Source organism: Camelus dromedarius, chromosome 25 (genome assembly GCF_036321535.1).
Source record: "Camelus dromedarius isolate mCamDro1 chromosome 25, mCamDro1.pat, whole genome shotgun sequence".
Lineage (NCBI taxonomy): Eukaryota > Metazoa > Chordata > Mammalia > Artiodactyla > Camelidae > Camelus > Camelus dromedarius.
The window spans coordinates 2985107-2994339 of record NC_087460.1 but is presented as its reverse complement, the minus strand read 5'-3'; the positions used below and the strand labels follow the sequence as shown (position 1 = coordinate 2994339).

The following is a 9233-nucleotide window of genomic DNA, read 5'->3' as shown; positions in this document are numbered from 1 at the left end:
GTGCTGCTCCCGGCTGTGAGACGCGGCGATGCCTTCCTGCGGCGGGTGCTGCGAGAGCTGGGTCTGGTCCTGGACTTGGGCTGGAGACGACAGGGAGGGCCCTTCGGACAGAAAGAGTTAGCACGACATTGCTGCTGGAGCACAGACGAGGGGGGCTACGCAGCCTGTCTGCGAGCGGGAAGCAAGAAGCAAGCTTGGAGGCTGTTGAGGGCTTTGGAGGCCAGCCTAGAAAACTTGGATTTTATTCAGAAAACCCAGAAGACATGTTCATGGAAAGCTTTCAGGTTTTTTTGTGTGTGCGTGTGTGTGTGCAGAGAAGGGGCATGTCTGGACTGGGCTTTGCGTGGCATCATCTGGCTGTCCCGTGCAGGGAGCACTGGATGCATGAGGGACTAAAAGTAGAAGGTCAAGGTGATGGTCCAGAAGGAGATGACGACACCTCAGCTAAGGTGACAGACCAGGTACGGTAGCCGTGGGGGCCAAAGGCGTCCTGGGAGAAATCCTACAGGACTTGAGAGGACTCATAACCTCGTGAATTAGCAGCCAAATCTTATTCTAATTCTGATATCTGCCAGCTGATTTATAGCCTCTGGTTTTTCCTGAAATAATTCTAAGCAGCCTGTTGTTGTTCTGTTTTGTTTTCTGATGGGTCAGGACCTGGCTGTCTATTTTGAAAGTAGGTCATTTAACTTTCACCTTCTGAAATTCCACATTGTCGGCTGGTTTAACTTTTTTTTTGGTTGGGGGGAGGCTTATTTATTTAATTTTTATTATTATTTAAAAAACATGGTTTATTAATGTAATTCGGCTTATTTAATTACTATTTTTTAATGTGGTTTATTTATTTAACTACTGTTAGGTTTATTTATTTAATTACTATTATTTTTTTCATGTGGTATAACCTTTGATGTCTACAGTCACAGCTTGGTCGAGAGCACCAGCTTAGAAGAATCAAACATTTTTTTTTTCTTCCCACATCAAAACAAAACACCTCCCCCAAATGGCGATGTTCCTGATAAGCTCTGGAAGGTGGGAGACCTGGATCATCTGGAGCCGTCCCACCGTGTAGCTGGGCAGCAGCTTTTCTTTGTCCTCACTGCTCCTGGGATCCAGCGGGGTCCACCAGACTCTGGGCCTGAAAGCCTTCCCTGGCTTCTCGCAGCCTCTGCCTTACTTAAGCCCCTGCGTTTCTCCTTTGCTGATTCACTACCTTAGCAGCGTTCTGTGTATGTGCGTCCGCGCACGAGGAAGCAGAATAATGAGGACGAAGGATTTGTGTCTCCCTTCCTCAGACATTCTGCACGTAGTAAAACGGCAGATAGAAAACACTGACTTCACCACTCTCACAAGAGCTGATTCTCCCTCTGTTTTCCTGTACTTTGGGGGCAATTTATGATTCGTTGCACAGTCTTAATTTTTTTTGGCAGAAGTAATGAGAGCCCCTACTGCGCCCTTTCGGGGACACCCTGGATCATACAGTGCACTTTCCCGCCCTGCTCTGTAAACGCAGGGTTCGGAGAGTCCTGACAGAACAGCGCGTCCCACACAAGGCCTCGGCCCCAGGTCCTCTGCCTCTCGGAGGCCGCGTTCGCGGGCTGGGGACGGGACACGGCCCTGCAGGGGAGGCCAGGGAGAGTCGCGTCCCCACGCTTTTGGCCAAGTCGCCCTGGACCACGGTTATGTCACCTAGGCTCGTGGGACTGATGGTGGCTGTACCGCTTTTCGGCTCCGTAACCATGATGCCATCTGATTGACAAGGTCCATCCTTGTTGCTGGAGAGACAGCGTAAAGGCGTGGCTCACAAGTAGGTCAGATCTTACCCGTCCTGCTCCGAAGGACTCCGGGTTTGTAAAGAGAAAGCACGTGGCTTTCATAAACACCCTCCGGGAGCATGTATTTTCCTACGTTCTTGCCTTATTTTTTAAGACCAGCAGTAACCTGAACTGGCCCCTGCACTCTGATAGAAACAGTCGCCTTCCCACCCAAGCCCAGCGAGTTCAGGGGGAAGAAAGATGAAGATGTGGCCACAGGGCCATCTCCTCTGGCGTCTGCTCCTCAGTGAGAGCTCCCAGCCCCCTAACCCTCTGACCCTGGCAGCTGTGTGGTGTGACCTTGGCTGGTGAGGCTCCGGGAGGCGGGACAGGTGTGCCGTTGTGCGTGGCGCCTGGGAGAATCAATACTGAGTGGTCTGTTTGTTCTGTCGGCTTCCACCTGTTGGAAACTCTGTAATTGTAGCCATTCATAACAAGGAAGAAGGAAGCACAGGGAATTCCTGTACTGGGGCAGGGAGTGTCTCCGCTGTTCCCCTGAGGGGACCACGCAGGAGGAACAGGCCTCCAGGGCTGGGCAAGGGCAGCATGTGGGCGAGAAAACAGGACCCCTGGGAGGAAGGCATGAAGCTGAGCGGGGACTCGGGAAGAGGCGAGCACAGCTCCCCGGAATGTCGCTGGGCCCTGCAGGCCCGCTTACTGCTCCCCCTACCCCCAGAGGAGAGAGCAGCTCGCAGCACCTGGGTCTAAATGCCACCCCCATCTCCCCACCTCTCCAGCCATCACCCAGTTTCCTGCAGCACAGGGAAAGCAGGACCCACTGCCCTGGAGCTCCGCCCACTGTCCTCCAGCACCCGGCTCCCCACCCTCCCTCATCCCCCACTTCCGCCCTGTTTCTGAGACCCAGGGGCTCAGGTGGAGACTGAGGGGCCTCCCCATCCTGACCCAGGCCCTCCTGCCTCTTCTTGAACCACGGCCTTTGACCACCCCCTCACTCCCCTCCCTTCTCTCTCCCGCAGAGACTTGACCCCAGTCTGTGCATCCTTGAGCCTCCTCTGTGTTTCTCTCCATCTTCCCTCCCTGGCACTGCCAGCCTCCCTGGAGCAGCCACCCCCTCCCCCACTCCCCCGCTCCCCACTCACCCCCAAACTCTAGCACTGAGGCTCCCAGCATCCCTCCAAAACACAACAGGACACAGCAAGACAGCAAAAATCCCCTTTCCTTGCGCCAGTCAACTTGGAATTACCTTCATCATAGGCCTTTACTTTCATCCTCAACTACTGTGGATCAGACGCCTGTTCCCTGTCAGGCAGGCGGGCCAGGGGGATACAGGAAGAGCCCTGAGAAGACACAAGTGCCCTTCGGATGAAGATCCCGTGAAATGCCATCTGCTGCTAGCTTTCCAGCACGGGTGACTTGCTCTCTTCCTGAAGTTGGCTGGGTCTGGGCCGGGCGGGAACCAGGGGCTATGGGAGTCGGGGTGAAAGGTGAGGTGGGGCTGGGGACACGAGGAGGGCTGAGGGCTCCAAGGACACACGTTTCTGGTGCTGCCAAGACCTCGCGGTGGCCTCCGGGGCGGGGTTCGCAGGAGCTGTCTAGGGCTCCAGGCCTTGGTGCAGAGCGAAGGCCCCTCTCCCAGCAGGCACCATGGCAAGCAGCCGGGTGGCCACGCCCTGGCCAGGCCCCTGCCCTGGACCCCAGGCTCCCCCGCCGTCTCTGGCTGAATCCCGCAGGACTGAGAGCTCCAGGGAAGGCCGAGGTCCATGCAGCCAACTAGCTGTGCCCACCTGGGGGGCCAGCCGCAAAGAAAACTGCAGGGCCCCTTGTTCAAAAGGATTAAGAGTTTCAAGACATGACAGCAGAGCGTTAAACCAAGCACGGGGCCCTGCACCTGCCTGGAGCCGGCCCCGCCCTGGGTTCTTTCATCACTTCCTAGTTGCTCAGTAAACACTCTTTGAAGGAGTGAGTTTGGTTTCCCTAAGGATTAGGGATTAGGAGCCAAGGACCCTGGGGAAGGAGAAATCGGAGCTCCTCCTCCCTCCTGCGCTCCGGGCGGCCGCCCAGCCTGGGGCCAATCAGTGATGCCTGCGCCCGCGTCCTGCATCCACACTCGAGGAGGATCCTCTCTGCCGCCTCTGTGTGTCTGCCGTGGGCTGACTCAGAGGCACACACGGTGCTCACACGGAGCTTTCCGTGCCTCCGGGCAGCGACTCTGTGATTCTGAAGGAGACACAAGGCATGGTGCTCCGTGGAGAGGCCCAGGCAAATCAAAGCCATCACCCGAAAGCCCAAAAGGTGTGGTTAGTGTTTGCACCGTGGAACGTCCAGGTGTTCTGAGACGGGCAGAACGGTGGCTTTCTGCCCTACAATGTAGGTGTCATTAGATCCCAGACGTGCGGCATGCGGTCCCGTCTCGCGATGGGATTGGACAGGGAGCAGAATGATGTCAGTGCCAAAGAGTGCATGGGGCTGGGCGAGAAAACTAGCCCCGAGAAGCAGCAATTCCTCGGGTGAGGCTCAGCCTTTCCAACTCAGTTGACTCCACCCACAAAATAATACAGTGAGCGATAACACAAATACCGGTCAGAGCAAAGGCCCTTGGCATTTTTCCTGTACCAGCTACTGTTCTCAGCCCTTTGAAGACGCACGCTTGGTTAGATCCTTAGAGCAGCCCCACAATGCGGGAACCGTGACTACCCACGTTTTACCAGTGGAGGAAAGTTGGGTAACTTGGCAAGGCCACGGCTGACAGGTTGGAGCAGCGAGGTCCAAACCCAGGTCCCCAGGCTCCAGACATGCACCTCATGACTCATCTCTTAATACCTCCTGGGACCAGGAGGGACAAACAAGCGTCAACGGGTGGGAGAGAAAGGCAACCTAAACCCACAAGGCAGCAGTATTAACACCACCCTTTAACAACAGAGACAATGATGTTACGTGCCTCTGATGCCCCCCTGTCTCTGTGGCCTCAGTTTTCTCCTCTGTAAAATGGGTGCGGGTAAGCTTTGCATCAGATGATCTCCAAGATCCCTGCCAATCCTCAGTTGCTGATTTAAAAGGTCCTCCTTTTTTCACAGGGGCCTGGGAGAAGGCCAGTCCTCAGACGTGTGTGCTGGAGCAGCACAAAGACTCAGAGCTGGATACAGCCCACCCTGACCTTGGGGCTGACACAAGCAAGCACACCCCAGAATAGGGACGATGCAGAAGCCAGTGCACAGACAGGGTGAGGGAGTGGGGGCAGCTGACAGCCTTCTGAACCCCTGGGGTGGGGGTGGGGCTCTGGTGCAGCCCTGCTGCTGGGATGCAGGCTGGGGCGGAGGGAGGCTGTAGACCAGTGGCACCTGGGCTTCACGGAGAGGCAAGCCCACCACATCGCCATTTATGACAGCTTTTCCATAGGGGTTGATTTCTGTCCCTCCGGAACAGGGCTTGGTGTGGAGGGGGCGAGGTGCCAAAGCCGGGGAGAGAAAGGGGGATTTTAATCATAAACCAGCAGTGTTCTCCGAGACCAAGACCGGGCTGGGAGCTCTGTGGTGGGGGCCTGAGGAAGGATAGGTTACGATTTCGCAGGCAGAGAAGAACGCAGAAGGGCATTCCAGGTGAAGCAAGAGCTGCCGGCAGCTGGTGTGTGGTAACAGCCCCTGTGCTCAGAGCTAGGGTGCACATGTGTTTGGGGGAGAAGCCGTGTGAGGCCAGAAAGTTAACTTGTGTCCAGGGAGTGCGTGTGGAGGGTCCTGTGTGCTGGGCTCAGAGTTAACCTCCAGCCTGGCTGCCTCTGAAGGCCTTTGAAGATTTGTTTACTGCTTTGTTAATAAATATGTATTGGATGTTTTTTATTACACAGACACTGATGGCCACAGTAGAATGTACAGAAGGGAAAGGAAAAAGAGCTTTAAAGAAGGACGAAATCCCCAGAGATACCCGCTGGAGGGGCCGTGATGCCTGGCGTTTTCGGGGAGACCTCCATCTCTCTCTCCAGTGGGCCAGCAAGGCCTGGGGCTGATGTCCTCCTTTAAAGAACTGCCTGGAAAAGTCCTGGCATTGGGGCAAGAGGCCCCGGGGAATCGGGAACACAGGGGTCCAGGAAGCCAGAGCAGTCAGGCAGACCAAGGCGCCAGAAGCCCCGCCCTCGCCACCCAGGCTCTCCTGCAGGGCAGCCTGAGGTCTCCACCCCGCCCCCAGTTCCCGGGACAGCGGCGCGCGCAGATCCTGGAGGGCGCCCAGGGGGCGGCGGCTCCGGACGCGCCGCTTCCACGTCTGCTGCTGGGGCCGTCCAACCGCGCCAGTCGGCGGGCGGAGGGTTGGGCTGATCGGCCGGCCGGGCTGGCGGCACCTCATGCTGCGCGCCAGCGGAGAGGCAGAAACCAAAGGCTGCAAGGTGGGTTCTGGGGAGGGAGGATGGGGGAGCTGAGAGGAAGGTGCCGGCGGGCGCTCCCACCCCTCTGCCCGGCAGCCTGGCGGGGGCGACGCTTCCTGCCTGCTGTCCCTGCCGCGCCTACAAGTGTGTGCAGCACATGGAGTTCCTGGGAGGCCACCTGTGGGGTGGGGGCCCCAGGGGAGCAGCTGGGCTCCCCTGCTGTCCCCAAGCCTGGCCTGCACCTTGCCCCATGAGCTCAGAACCCTGCAGGGACTGGAGGAGGCCCAGAAGCCCTGGGGCTGAGATCCGAAGGGACATCAGTGGCCCTGCTGCCAGACCCAGACTCTTTATTTTACCGATGAGGAAACTGAGGTTCAGAGTGGTGACATGACTTGCCCAGGATGGCAGGTCTGGAAACCAGAATTCCTCATCTGGAGGTCGGTGCTCCCTGGAGCCCTTGCCACGGAGCCGGGACAGCAGCAGGAACAAAGAACTGGGAAAGACAGAGTCAGAAATAGAAAGAGACAGAAAGAAAACCTCCCTGAGCAAAGGAAGGTCAGGAAATGGGGCGACACTTCCTCCCTGGCACCGCTTGAGCTGTGTTCTGGCCGCGTGACTCAGCCGGCCTTGCTGACTCTGGCCTAGGTGTGTGCACCTGTGCGTGTGTGTGTGTGTGTGTGTGTGTGCACCTGTGCGTGTGTGTGTGTGTGTATACAGCCCAGCCTGTGGGAGAGCCCTCTGATGCCACGTCTGTCCACGTACACACGTTCTTGGGAACTTGCCCTGCATTTGGCTCTGAGGAGGATTCCAGGAATCCCCGGGGAAGTAGCTAGGCGTGGCTCCGGAGGGCAGGAGGGGCCCCGGGGTGGGAGTCCCCGGCGGCAATCCGAGTCTCAGAGAAGAGCCTAACTCACGAGGCCGTGCGTTCCCGTCTCTGGAAGAAACCAGCATGTGTGGAGGAGTCTTTTTATTAAGGCTATGGGTGCAGGGCTATGAAACTAGAGCAGCGTATTCTGCGGAGAACTGGAATTTTTATTCAAGGGTCCAGGGTTCATGTCCTTTTTCAGGTGAAATTAACACGCACGGCCGCGTTCGGTGGTGCTTGCCCATGAGAGCTGCTCTGGGCACATCTCTGGATGGTGAGTGAGAGGGTTCACGCCTGTCCTCTGAGGTCCCCTGGTGTCTCAGTCTGGACTGTTAAGAGTCATGAGTGCCCTGAGTCTCGGGCGAGTTTGGAGGAGGGAGGTCACTTCTGCACAGAGACGGCCGGATGCCCCCTGGAGGTGGCACTGAGGCTGGCCTTGAGGAGGAAGCTGGAGCTGCGCACTTGTGGGGAGGGACTCCTGAGCAGAGTCAGGGAGGTGGCTGTGTCTAGGACAACGCAGTGGACAGTGTGGTGAGGAATGATGGTTGGGACCAGATGGTGGAGGGCCCGGAGGGTCAGGCTACGGAATGGGCACTTGCTTACCGGGCCTGGGCATATTTGGATGGTCCTGAGAAGGGCCTGAGGTCCCTGGGAGAAACAGTCTGTCACAGGCCAGGGCCCGTGGGAGGGCCTTTTCACCCAGGAGCCCACGTAATCCTCCCCACAACCTTATGAGGAGGTTATTACTACTGTCTCCATTTTGTAGAGGAGGAAACCGAGAATCAGAGAAGTCAAGAACTTGTCCAAGGTCACACAGCAAATAAGCTGGGGGCAGGGCCTGAACCCAGAGAAAGCTGAAATAGGTCCAACCTAGTAGCTGAAGAAATGTCAGAGGCCTGAGCAGAGGAGACTGTGGCAAGGGGGCTTGGGGTTCTGGTTCCTGACAGGGCACCCCATGTTTGGAACAGGGTCAGGTTTGGTGCTGATGGGAGATGTGAGGGCCTGTGATGGTCCAAGCACTGGGACGGGGCTGTGGCAGCCATGGTTCTGCACCCCATGCCTCCAGGCGCCCTGCTGTGAATTTTCTGAGTTCACAGGTGTCTGGGGAGCTGGGGGTGGCTGGCGGGGGGCGGCTGGCAGGGGACTCCCCAGGGATCTAGCAAGTCAGGCGCTGAGGTCCCAGCCACACACAACAAGCATGAGTTCTGTGTCCAGGCACTGGGGACTCGGGCGTTTGCCGTGACTCCTCGGGGGAGAAATAGTTGGGTTGTCCTGCTGTCCCAGGCCTTGGTTCCCTCCTTGGTTCCCTGCGGAAAGGGCTGGGGAGGGGGGTGTGGCTCAGTGGTGGGGCACGTGCTTAGCATCCACAAGGTCCTGGGTTCAATCCTCCATTAAAAATGAATAGTAACAAGCCTGCCCGGCTAGCTCAGTTGGTAGAGCATGAGACTCTTAATCTCAGGGTCGTGGGTTCAAGCCCCACGTTGGGCACAAGGTTCTTTTAATCATCTGTCTGGATTGAAACAATTCTTTGCTCTTTAAGAAAATACCAAAAACTCTGATAATGAAAATTTATAAAAAAAATAATAATAATAAATAAATCAATAAACCTAATTACCCCCCAAAATAAATAATTTTTAAAGAATTTATTTTAAAAAATTATAAATAAATAAATACATACACATTTTTTTTTAAACGGGGTGAGCCCGGCCGTGGAGATGGGTTTGCAGAATACTGTGGACTTCCACAGGTGCGGTTTCAGGATCCTAAGAATGGGGCCAGGCCTCTTACAGTGTCATAGCATCCGGGTGATCTGGGGACAAGAGTGCCCTGTTCTACAGATGGGGAAACTGAGGCTTCAGAATCCACGGTCCTTCCCCGGTGGTTAGCATGTGGCAACACAGGTGCAGACCCGTGGGCTCCGGACTCTCTCGGCTGCCATGGGGGCGGCAGCTGTAGGAGGGCAGCCTCCAGCCTCTCCCGTAAAATCGGGCGAGGAGGGGGTTTCCCAGACAGGCCCCAGCACTGGACAGACCGTTCCAAACTGTTTGTCTTTTTCCCCCTTAAACAACACATGCTCCCACCCCTGCACAAAATGGGATATTTTTTCCACTCACCCACCTAGTGGGCAAGCAGTTTCTTTGATGTCTCACACAGTCTCCTGTTCTCGAAGGGAGGCGTGGTGAGGCCTCGTCTGGTCGGAGGGCCAGAAAGCGTCCCACCCCAGGCGCGGGGCCCGGGAAGA

At 56.5% G+C, this 9233-nt stretch overlaps 1 protein-coding gene and 1 non-coding gene across 3 annotated transcripts in view; both read left to right on the top strand.

Annotated features, from left to right (window-relative positions):
- The first annotated feature begins 5970 nt into the window (after positions 1-5970).
- CRACR2A (calcium release activated channel regulator 2A) overlaps positions 5971-9233 on the top strand; it is a 96033-nt gene continuing 92770 nt past the window's right edge. For both annotated transcript variants that reach the window (XM_064478942.1, XM_064478941.1), the window contains exon 1: positions 5971-6147. The gene's annotated coding sequence lies outside the window, so the exon portion shown is untranslated. The remainder of the gene's footprint in view (positions 6148-9233) is intronic.
- TRNAK-CUU (transfer RNA lysine (anticodon CUU)) lies at positions 8407-8479 on the top strand. Its single transcript has one exon. It is a non-coding gene; the product is annotated as a tRNA-Lys (tRNA).